The following is a 12,633-nucleotide window of genomic DNA, read 5'->3' as shown; positions in this document are numbered from 1 at the left end:
AATAACATCAGAACGACAGACACAATTTCAACCTCATACATAACGACATGGATGTGAGCGAAATGAAAGGTAGCGATTGTCAGACCGGATTTAAGACAACAGATCTAACTCTATGCTGTCTACAAAAGACACACGTTAGATTCAGAGATTGGAAGTAAAAGAACTGGAGTGGCTGTGCTAATACCAGACAAAATAAACATCAAGACCAAAAAGTAGCCGGGACTGAAGTTTTTCAAAGAATTGTCAGTGCCTAGTTTACATTAGGGACTCCCTCTCTGACTTGGACAGTACTGTGGCTGGATGCCTACATGTAACCCAGTGTCGTGTACCCCTGTTACAGCCCCACAGAGAAACCACAGCCTAAATGCCCCGGCTCTGACTGCCCCTGGCTCCCCATCGGCCCCTCGGCCTCCATCGTCTTCCTCTTGAAGGATGCTCTTCTACCTGAGACCTCCCAGGCATTGAACAGCACTCTCTTGCTTCCTCCTGTCCATCATCCCCTCATAACCACCATTCTGTTGTCTGCTTCTGCACCTTCGACCGATGCTTCCCGTTGGAAGAATCATGTGGTCTTTGTCTTTCTATGCCTGGATCATTTCATTTAACACCATGTCCTCCAGGGTCATCCATATGTTCACGATGACAGGATTCTTTCTTAAGGTTGACCGGTACTTCCCTGGTGGACGTATCCTATACTTTCTTCATCCATTCACGCATCTAGAACATTGGGGTTGCTTCCATATCTTGGCTGCTCTGAATAATGCCACTGTGAACGTGAGAGAGCCTATATCTCTTTGGGTGGAAGTGCTGTATCACAGTCTACTTCTACTTTTAATTTTTTAGAGAATCTCCTCATTGTTTTCCATAGCAGCTGAACCATTTTACATCCCCAACAACAGTGTACAGTGTCCAACTTCGTCCTCTTTTACTTACAATATTAGTAATTTGCAATTTATCTTTTTTATTGGTAGTTTGGCTAATGATTAATCAATTATATTATTCTTTTCAAATAACAATTTTTGATTTTGTTGATTTTCTTTATTAAATTTGTTTTCAACCTCATTGTTTACGCACAGTTATTTACTGCTCTGTTTCTTTTGCTTACTTTGGAATTAATTTAGTCTTCTTTTCTGGTGGAATCTCAGATTAGTGGTTTCTCATCTCTTTATTTCTTTTCTAAAAATGCACTCAAGTTTATCCATTTCCCTCTAATCATAATTTTGCTGTCTTCCTCAAATATTGATTAGTTGTATTTTTATTTTCATTTAGTTCAAAATATTGGAACTTGAATTTTCATTCACTTATTTACTTATTGGCATTTTCTTAAAATTTCTTCTATGACCTATGTATTATTTAGAATTTCATTGTTTAATCTCCAAATACTTTGGAATTTCCCAATTATCTTTCTTATTAAAACTATTTGAGCCCATAGTATTCTGGGAGAATTCTGTGGACTGAACAAGTGTGTACCCCTAAAATTCATGTGTTGAAGCCTCAACTCCTGATGTGAGAATATTTAAAGATAGGGTCTTTTTTTTTTTTTTTTTTTTTGACAGGCAGAGTGGACAGTGAGAGGGAGAGAGACAGAGAGAAAGGTCTTCCTTTGCCATTGGTTCACCCTCCAATGGCCGCCGCAGGCAGTGCGCTGTGGCCAGCGCACCGCGCTGATCCGAAGGCAGGAGCCAGGTGCTTCTCCTGGTCTCCCATGGGGTGCAGGGCCCAAGCACCTGGGCCATCCTCCACTGCACTCCCGGGCCATAACAGAGAGCTGGCCTGGAAGAGGGGCAACCGGGACAGAATCCGGTGCCCCGACCGGGACTAGAACCTGGTGTGCCGGTGCCGCTAGGTGGAGGATTAGCCTATTGAGCCACGGTGCCAGCTTAAGATAGGGTCTTTATGGAGGTAAGTAATGTTAAAAGAGAGAAAACACTGGGTCCGATCCCTGATCTGATAGGGCTGGACTCCTCAACATATCATAGTTGTAAGTCCCAGACTGATGACTCCAACGTTTCTGCCTCTTCTGAGTCTCGTTCTATGCTTGCATTGGCTCTTCACACAGTTATTTCCACTGTTTAGTTTAGCATGCCTTACAGCTTTTGCTGAAAGCTGAAATATTATGTATCAGGCAAAGGGAATCGAGGTGCTTAGGTATTTAGTGTGAGGGTTCCTATTTATCCGGCTAATAATTGGGCTGTGTGTACTGTTCATGGTAGCTGTAGTGATGAGACTAAATGTTTTTCTAGTCTTTCTGTTCATATCTCCTCTCTTGTCTCTGGGGCTCTGTAGAGACGTCTTCATAGACAGCTGTCTCAGAGGTAATCCCTGTTCCTAGACAGGAGCCCTCTGGATGTGGTGACGACGGGCAGCGGGGCGGGACGCATTCACTCTATTATCCTGTGAGTAGCTCTTCTAGAAATCTGTTTCCTGGGCTGTGACATCACAAGTATTTCTGTTTCCCTCACTCCTTAAGGCGAGAAAGGAAGACCAGAGTGGACTGGCACTGGACTTTTCCTGTATCTCATACCAGTCAGGCTCTTGTAAAACCCATATCCGTTAAGCTCTGATGTGATGGTTTCCCTCGAGGTTCGCCCTTTGTTAAGGGAAATAGGATGCGCTAAGCGTATTCTGGCGTGGCCACTTTTTCCTTCTCTCTGCCAGAAGCATGAGGACATTGTTATCATAACTTCATCCTGAGACACTAGGGGGCTCCTGGAAGTAGAATTCATGCGTTATGGTCTCTTTGAAGGCTAAGGACCAATGGGTTTTCAAAAATCTCCCAAGTGAGTCGCACTCACTCTCCACCAGTCAGTTTCTCTCTGTGTTTTCCTCTTAGCTGCTTCCTCCCTCTGAAGCTTCTGCTCTCAATAAAGAAGGAATCTCTTTCTTTTTCTGTCTCTCCGGTCAGTGGGGGTGCTCCAGAGAGACGGGACAAACAGGAGACACGTGTACAAGAGAAGCTTTATGAGGGGACCTGGCACACGTGGCTATGGAGGTTGAGAGGTCCCAGAACACTCCGGCTGCTGGGAGCTTGTCTCTGTCCAAGCCTGAGATCCAACGGTTTTCTTCTCAGCAGGAAGCTGAAAATCTGGGAACCCAGGGGATCTTGGGTGCAAGCCCTGGAATCCAAAGGCCAGAGAGCTGGGAGTTCTGATGTCCATGGACCAGAGAAGAACACGTTCCAGCCCCCACAGAGAAAATGGCAGCCCTTCCCTCTGCCTGTTTGCTCTATGGTGCACTGCATGGTACCCAACTATGCAGAGAGCAGACCACCCCACTAGTCTACTGGCCCAAACATCAGCCTCCTGTGACTAACTGGCCAGCATCTGGACAGTGCAGGGGCCGGAAGGGAAGATTCCTGAAGACGGAGATCAAGCTTGTCATAGTGGGCTGCTGGGACATCGAGGGCACGATGCTGGCCTCTGGTGAGGGCCTTCTTGCTGCATCGTAGCATGAGGGAGGGCACACATGGTGGGGGAGACAGAGCAAGCGTGCTGGCTCTTAGAAAGTCAGTAGCCCAGTCACGGGGGTCCAACCCTGATGACTTCATCTAACGCTACCTCCCTCCCAAAGGCCCCGCCTCCAAATCCCACCAACAGAAGATTCAGTCTCCGACACATGATCTTTGTGGCACATTCAAACCACAGCCTGAGCGTCTCCAAAGGGAGAAACCCCCAGTGTCTGAGGCTCCCGCTATCCCTGAAGACTCTGGGCAGCACATGTCCATTAGTGACCTCTTCACACCGGGAACTTTTCTTATCGTGCTTCCAACAGATTTTTCTAAAAAATTCAGTTGCTAAGATGAGTGTAGAGTTCACGTTGGTGTGAGGAGTTGACCTCAATTAAAAGTTGAGGGGGGAAAAAAAAACCAAAAAACATGAACAATAACATCCTTGGGTTTAAATTTATGTACAACGCTTCAGTGGCATTGACGAACGTGCCATTTGCATATCCGCTGGGCACTGCCCACATTCTTTCTGTCTTCTCGGGGCTGGGCATACCATGACGCCGCGGTCATGTTGTGTTCTAATCTTGGGTTCATTTTTAGACCCTAAAACACAACATGGAACTCAGGAAGTGTGAATTTACTTGAACCAAACTGAAAAAAGGTTTTCTCAACCTCTGCAAGATGAAGCTGCAGAATTCACAACAGTTTTAATTATAACACACTAGATAAATACAATAAGCGGCTCTCTGCTCTGAGGTTGAAATCTCTATTTTTATCTCCAAGCAAACAGTGGGCTGCAGGGGAAAGTCACTACATTATGAGTGGTTATTGGATCTCTGAGCATCAACAGCTTCTGTGTCATTATATTGCTTTGTGTGTTAAAGAAAATCATTATCCAGAGATACAAACCTAGAAAAACATTTTCAGGTTTTAGAAGAAATGCTTTTTCCCCCAGGCGAAAAGACTAAGCACATAAACACCACTGTTACACAATAACTTGAAAGCATAATGCTTCCCTTGACGCTCAGGAAAGCCCTGGAGAGATGAGGGTAGAACTCTGCCTTTCCCGCCCTCTGCTTTCCAGGGCCTTGAAACGTGGGCCAGGAAAAGCACGGTTTCTCTAGTTACTGCTACAACCAGGATACACAGGAAGAGCTCTGGGGTTGCCAGAGAGAACATTCTAGAACTTCTTGTTCAGGGCGCTGGTGGGCTGCAGCATGGGGGACGGCCCTGAGACCCTGCGTGTACCATGCAGGGCAGTTTCAGCCGGCACGGTAAGTCCTCTCTGCTTCACCTTACATGGAAACCATAACCCGAAATAACCCGCTGATGTAACTAATTATTTTCCCGTTGTTTTGTCTCTCTAACAAATCAGAAACATCGTCATGACCAATCTGTTCTTTGCGTTGTTGTTTCTGCTTCCTTAGGCTCCTTTCTGTCTATAAAGCCAAACTCCTCTGCTCAGCTCACTGGAATGTTTCTCCTTCTTCTTATTAAATTGTTCATTTAGATTTATTTTTATTTATATTAGCTGAACAAATTTCATGTGTTTCATATGTACAGATTTAAGAGCATAAGATTCTTCTCACACTATCCTTCCTCCCACCCTCTCTCCTCTTTCCTTTCTTACCTTTTCCTTAAATTTTCACAATGACATATTCTCGGTTCATTTTAGAATCCCAAGCTTAGGCTTCCACCAAATAAAGAATTGAGCAAGTAGTAAGTAGAAAAACCACTGTGAAATACTTATTCTATTTTATGGAATGAAATGTTGCCCAGTTCTAGAATCAAAAAGAAGACCAATTTATAACTAAATTGCTATAATATTGTCCTTTGACAGGATATTTAAACCCAAGTGCTGGGCTTAGAGTTTTAAATATTTATTTATTTATTTAAGAGGTAGATTTACAGACAGGGAGGAAGACAGAGAGAGAGAGGTCTTCCATTCACTGGTTCACTCCCCCAAATGGCCGCAATGGCTGGATCTGGGCCAATCTGAAGCCAGAAGCCAGGAGCTTATTCCGGTCTCCCACATGGGTGCAGGGGCCCAAGCACTTGGGCCATCTTGCACTGCTTCCTCAGGCCATAGCAGAGAGCTGGATGGGAAGAGGAGCAGCCAGGACTTGAACAGGAGCCCATATGGAATGCCGGTGCTGCAGGCGGAGGCTTAACCTACTATACCACAGTGCCGGTCCCTGGGCTTGGAATTTTAAAGAGCAATGGTGTCAGCTGGCTGCATGGCATATGGGTCTGTGTAACTCCTTTGGTAAAACCCTGCTAACATTAGGGACAGATGACGCTCTGCTAACATTAGGGACAGATGACGCTCTGCTAACATTAGGGACAGGTGAGGGCCCTGTTAACATTAGGGACAAGTGAGGGCCCTGCTAGCATTAGGGACAGGGGAGGCTCTGCTACCATTAGGGACATATGACACTCTGCTAACATTAGGGACAGGTGAGGCCCTGCTAACATTAGGGACAGGTGAGGCCCTGCTAACATTAGGGACAGGGGAGGCTCTGCTACCATTAGGGACAGATGACGCTCTGCTAACATTAGGGACAGGTGAGGGCCCTGCTAACATTAGGGACAGGCGAGGCCCAGCTAACATTAGGGACAGGTGAGGCCCTGTTAACATTAGGGACAGGCAAGGGCCCTGCTAACTTTAGGGACAGGTGAGGCTCTGCTAACATTAGCGACAGGTGAGGCTCTGCTAACATTAGCGACAGGTGAGGCTCTGTTAACATTAGGGACAGGTGAGGGCCCTGCTAGCATTAGGGACAGGTGAGGGCCCTGCTAGCATTAGGGACAGGTGAGGGCTATGCTTGCTGCGCTCCCTCTGCAGACTCGTGGCCATAGGTCGCACTCTGGCCTGTGTCATGGGTCACCTGGACCTTGGTCTCCGGTTCTGGAGGCAACCAATCCCCTTTCCTGCCCAGGCCAGGGCCCTCAGGACCTCGCTGCCTGCCTGTGACTCTCTCAGGCAGGTCCAGGGCTTTTCCTAGCTGAGGGCTGCAGGGCAGGATGAACCATAAGAGGGGCCGTGTCTGCATCCATCTTTGTCCCGGAAAGGACCATTTCATACCCTCCAGTTCAATACTGGTGTAGAAACAACCTGCTTTGTTGCCCAACAGAGGGGGCAGATCATTCCTCCATCAAAGCACGCTGTCCTGAGCAAAATGCTATCTGCCCTCTCCACTCACACTCCCACCCTGCAGAAACACACACGGATCAGTCACACGTGGCTCATGACACGCACAATCCAGACCATGCATGGCTCAGTCACATGTGGATCATGACACACAATTCAGAAACACGCATGGCTCAGTCCCACGTGGCGCAGTCACGCACAATCCAGACCATGCATGGCTCAGTCCCACGTGGCGCAGTCACACACAATCCAGACCATGCATGGCTCAGTCCCACGTGGCGCAGTCACACACAATCCAGACCATGCATGGCTCAGTCACATGTGGCTCATGATACACAATTCAGAAACACGCATGGCTCAGTCCCACGTGGCACAGTCACGCACAATCCAGACCATGCATGGCTCAGTCACATGTGGCTCATGATACACAATTCAGAAACACGCATGGCTCAGTCCCACGTGGCACAGTCACGCACAATCCAGACCATGCATGGCTCAGTCACATGTGGCTCATGATACACAATTCAGAAACACGCATGGCTCAGTCCCACGTGGCGCAGTCACACACAATCCAGACCATGCATGGCTCAGTCCCACGTGGCGCAGTCACACACAATCCAGACCATGCATGGCTCAGTCCCACGTGGCGCAGTCACGCACAATCCAGACCATGCATGGCTCAGTCCCACGTGGCGCAGTCACACACAATCCAGACCATGCATGGCTCAGTCCCACGTGGCGCAGTCACGCACAATCCAGACCATGCATGGCTCAGTCCCACGTGGCGCAGTCACACAATCCAGACCATGCATGGCTCAGTCCCACGTGGCGCAGTCACGCACAATCCAGACCATGCATGGCTCAGTCCCACGTGGCGCAGTCACGCACAATCCAGACCATGCATGGCTCAGTCCCACGTGGCGCAGTCACACACAATCCAGACCATGCATGGCTCAGTCCCACGTGGCGCAGTCATGCACAATCCAGACCATGCATGGCTCAGTCCCACGTGGCGCAGTCACACACAATCCAGACCATGCATGGCTCAGTCCCACGTGGCGCAGTCATGCACAATCCAGACCATGCATGGCTCAGTCCCACGTGGCGCAGTCACGCACAATCCAGACCATGCATGGCTCAGTCCCACGTGGCGCAGTCACACACAATCCAGACCATGCATGGCTCAGTCCCACGTGGCGCAGTCACACACAATCCAGACCATGCATGGCTCAGTCCCACGTGGCGCAGTCACACACAATCCAGACCATGCATGGCTCAGTCCCACGTGGCGCAGTCATGCACAATCCAGACCATGCATGGCTCAGTCCCACGTGGCGCAGTCACACACAATCCAGACCATGCATGGCTCAGTCCCACGTGGCGCAGTCATGCACAATCCAGACCATGCATGGCTCAGTCCCACGTGGCGCAGTCACGCACAATCCAGACCATGCATGGCTCAGTCCCACGTGGCGCAGTCACACCCACTGCTCAGTGACATGCGCAGGTCACTGGAATGCACAGTCCCAGTCCTGTCTTCCCAGCATGGAACAGTGAACACTCCTGCCACCCCTGGACAGCCCCGCGTCCTCTCAGCTTCATTCTGCCCCTGGGTCTCTCTGCTTCAACTGGGCTTCTCGGAGCGCACAATGACACAAAGAACAGGGAACACCTCCCTGCCCAGTTAAGTAATAAGTTACCATTCCCTCCATTTTCTCTTACTAAAAGATGTACTAGCTTTCCGTGAAGTTAGAACTTCTTCCTGGCTGCATAAAGCCGCGAGAGCAATGCTGTGTCCTCCGGAAACAGCCTGCTGGAGCTGGGATGACTGAGGACTTTGTTCACTGTCTCAGAAGTCATTCGGGTTTCTGCTGGTGAATCCACTTCTTATTTCTTTCTCTTTTTTTAAGATTTATTTATTTATTTGAAAGGCAGGGTGACAGAGAGGCAGAGAGAGAGGTCTTCCATTCACTGGTTCACTCCCCAGATGGCTGCAACGGCCGGAGCTGTGCTGATTCGAAGCCAGGAGCCAGGAGCTTCTTCCACGTCTCTTATGGGGTGTACAGGGGCCCAAGGACTTGGGCCATCTTCTACTGCCTTCCCAGGCCACAGCAGAGAGCTGGATTGGAAGTGGAGCAGCCAGGACTCAAACCAGCACCCATATGGGATGCCGGCACTGCAGGCGGCAGCTTTACCTGCTACACCACAGCACCAGCCCCACCACTTCTTCTTGATAATGAGCTGCAGCAAACAGTTTGCCAGAGACACGGGCTGTGCACATCGCATGAGCGTGCGGCGCTTCCCCCTCACCAGTTCTGGCCCAGCTTGCAGAGGCTCCAAGACCGGCTGAGCTCAGGCGGAGGAGCCAGCCCACGGGGAGAGTTCTGGGGTTTGCGCTCCCTCTCACTGGCAGGGAGGCGCTGGGCCAGGGCTGGGTGATCGGCAATTTCAGGGCCGACTCGACTGGACTGGGGAATACCCAGAAACCTGGCGAAGCACTGGGCTTCAGACTCCAGGATTCACCCCAGCACCACTCCCCACCCCCGGCTCCAAACACGCTCACACCCTGGGCCTTTGGCCTTGGACAGAGTTAGGCTGCTGGCTTCCTGGTCTGAGGCCTTCAAACTCAGACACAGTCATGCTACCATGCACCTATCCTAGGGCGCTGCAGTGTGAATGTCCCACCAAAGCTGGGGCTGTCTAAGAGGGCAGAGGGCCGGTGTCCTGGTGGAGCCGGTTAAGCCGCCTTCAGTGCCAGCAGCCCAAAGGAGTGCCAGGTCGCGTCCTAGCTGCCCCACTTCCAGACCAGCTCCCTGTTAATGTGGCAAGGAAGGCAGCAGAAGACGGCTCAAGTGCCTGGGCCCCTGCCTCCCTGTGGGAGACCTGGGAGAAGCTCCTGGGTCCTGGCTTCTGATTTTGGCCTGGCCCAACCCTGGCCATTGCAGCCATTTGGGGGAGTGAACCAGCCAGTGGAAGATCTCCTTGTGTGTGTGTGTTTGTGTGTGTGTGTGTGTCTGAAACTCTGCCTTTCAAAGAAATGAAATTTCTTTAAAAAAAAAAAAAAAAAAGAGGGTAGAAACTTCATCCAGCTGTGGTGTTTGGAGAGGTGATGAGGATGAAACAAGCCATAAGGGTTGTGCCCTAACCCAAGGACATGGTGGCGTTGTAAGAAGAGCAGAGGCCTGAGCTGGGACTCGGTGTCCCACACATGAGGCCCCGCACCGCCCTGAGACTCTGCGGAGAATCCTCACCCAACAAGAATGACCTCAGCAGAGGTGGCCCCTTGGTCTTGACCTTGTTGGTCTTCACAATCATGAATCACAAAGCAGCATAAACCTTTGCTCTTTGGAAAGTCACTCCATCTGGTCCCCAGTCTGAGACGCTGGCTCTGCAGCCTGCACCTGGCCTGTCGCGGGGCGTCCCAGCCCCCACAGCGGTGGGAGTCATTCCCCTCCCACCTGTCTCCAAGACCACGCAGATCCTGTTAGTCCTGTTTCTCCGAAGAACCCTGGAGAACATTCGTGGGTTCCAGAAATGCATACGTACAACACAATAGGAAGACAATGAGCAAAGAAACGGGGATAGAAGAGAAGAATTACAGGAAGAAGTTAAGGTGAGTCCATTTTTCGTTTCCCCTATTTGTATTTGGAGTTTCTGTCTTTTCTTACTGAGTTGCAGTAGCTCCTCACCTACGGTAGGTCTGTGTTCTGCAATACACTAGCCAACAAGGCCCTGTGGCTTCTAGCATTAAAATTCGAGTTAAGTAGAATTAAAAAACCAGCTCTTCTTTGGGGCCGGAGCTGTGGCGCAGTAGGTTAATCCTCCACCTGCAGCGCCGACATCTCATGTGGGTGCCGGTTCCAGTCCCAGCTGTTCCTCTTCCAATCCAGCTCTCTGCTATGGCCTGGGAAAGCAGTGGAGGATGGCCCAAGTCCTTGGGCCCCTGCACCCACATGGGAGACCGGAAAGAAGCATCTGGTTCCTGGCTTCAGATCAGAGCAGCTCCAGCCATTGTGGCCATCTGGGGAGTGAACCAGCGGACGGAAGACCTTTCTCTCTCTTTCTCTACCTCTCACTGTCTGTAACTCTACCTCTCAAATAAATAAATAAAATCTTCAAAAAAAAAAAAAAAAGCCAGTTCTGTCATCTTGGCCACATTACTGGGGCTCAGGAGCCACGTGTGGCCAGTGTCCATGCTTTGTCATTTCCATCACCACAGCCAATACTCTTCTGTTCAGTTCTGTTCAGTTCCCTAATCCCTTGTCAACTTTATTCATTTCAGATACCTTCTTACAGAATGCCGCTTTCTGCTAACCTTGACTATGATGACATCACTGAATAGAAATGGTCACTCCCATCACGGCTTTCCCTGCGATTCGTGCTTGGGAGACTGTTATAAGAGATCTCCCTGAGGGCTCAACGACATTGCCCCTCACCTCTCTGTAGGTGCTTTGTGTGTCACTCTTCACATCGAATCCCAAAGGACTTTGCCTTTCAAAGAAAAAAAGCCCTGTGAGATCAGGGTGCAGTGCTGTGCTCTTACCAGAATGTGGTCCCCAATGCCTCGGGTGCTGGGGACTCCATCCTCACACCCATCCGCTGCTGGGATTTGGAAGTGGGGCCTTTGAGAGGGATGAGGACGGGAGAGTGGCGTCTCCAGGATGGGATTAGCAGCTTTATAAGAGGGGGAGACACCTGAGCTGGCTCATCCGCCCTCCTCCCACCGTGTCACGACACCCAAGCCGACCAGCAGCAGGAACCAGCACCTTGGCCAGCACCTGCCACGCTCTGGAATGAGAGGAAATATGCCTCTGTTCTCTGTGGATGGCCCAGTCTCCAGTCTTCAGGTATAGCAGTGGAAACTGGACCGAGACAAGCTGTTCCACAGTGCCTTATACCTCTCGCTTTTCCCCACTGCTCTGGGACGCTGCCACCTGCTAGGCCCCACCCCAAGTCTGCGTAGGGCAGCTCAGGGGCTCGCACGAGGTGGCACCCACCTCTCTGTGTCTCCTCTGCCAGAACCAGGTCGTGGACTGCTGTGGTCTGCGATGTGCTGCCACGTGGCGGTGCGGGGGGGAGGCTTCCCTCCCTTGCTTTTCTTTTGCCAAATCGTCCTAGCTCTGCCTGGACCTCACTTCCCTAGCTGCATTTTAAATCTGTTTTTTGAGCACATAGAGGAAATCAGCTCTCACTAAGAAAACACTTTAACTGAAAAATGTAAATGAATGCGGCAAGCCCCGTGATCCGCTTTGAACCTAGGAGTGAAACTCCAAGCGTTAGCCGTGAGTGAAAATCCATCCCACGGAGTTTCGATTGGTCTGGGGCACCCGTGAATGCTCATCTCCAAAGTGCTTTGCCTCTGGAAGCCACTAAGGCAGGCACTGCGTTGCCATGGTAACGGTTACTTTTAGTTAGTACTTTTTATAGATTAAAGTGCTACACCCTGGAATCTGTCCGTGTAAAAGCATAAATCTTAAGACAGTATGGTGCTCCATTTAATGTAGATATCTAATGGAATAGTCAGACTAACTGACCAGAAATGGAAAGTTTTCAGCATTTATATTCAAAACAGATATGCAGTATTCCCAGAAATATAACATTTTTGTTAAATATGCTTGCAAAATCCAAGTTAACCATTTTTTCATCAATTTATATTTTAAATAATTAATCAATTATGGCATATGCATATATATATATATACAGTGACAGAAGGTTGCATCCATCATTTTAACTTTTTTATTTTTAAAAAAGATTTATTTACTTATTTGAGAGGCAGAGTTATAGATAGAGAGAGGGAGAGACAGAGAAAGAGGTCTTCCATCTGCTGGTTCACTCCCCAAATGGCTGCAATGGCTAGAGCTGGGCTCATTCGAAGCCAGGAGCCAGGAGCTTCTTGTGGGTTTCCTACAAAGACTTGGGCCGTCTTCTACTCTTTCCCAGGCAACTAGCAGGGAGCTGGATTGGAAGAGGAGCCGCCAAGACACAAACCAGCATCCATACAGGATGCCGGCACCATGGGTGGAGGCTTCATCTACTA

The 12,633-nt window shown here is 49.6% G+C and overlaps 1 long non-coding RNA gene across 1 annotated transcript; it reads left to right on the top strand.

The window, feature by feature from the left end:
• The first annotated feature begins 4,600 nt into the window (after window positions 1–4,600).
• LOC103351286 (uncharacterized) lies at window positions 4,601–11,850 on the top strand. Its single transcript, XR_011380558.2, has 3 exons — window positions 4,601–4,719; window positions 10,066–10,209; window positions 10,879–11,850. It is a non-coding gene; the product is annotated as an uncharacterized LOC103351286 (long non-coding RNA).
• The last annotated feature ends 783 nt before the right edge of the window (window positions 11,851–12,633 follow it).

This window comes from Oryctolagus cuniculus, chromosome 12 (assembly GCF_051225735.1).
Source record: "Oryctolagus cuniculus isolate XC-2025 breed Fujian yellow rabbit chromosome 12, ASM5122573v1, whole genome shotgun sequence".
NCBI lineage: Eukaryota > Metazoa > Chordata > Mammalia > Lagomorpha > Leporidae > Oryctolagus > Oryctolagus cuniculus.
The sequence above is the reverse complement of the archived record's forward strand: the minus strand, read 5'-3'. Positions and strand labels throughout refer to the sequence as shown.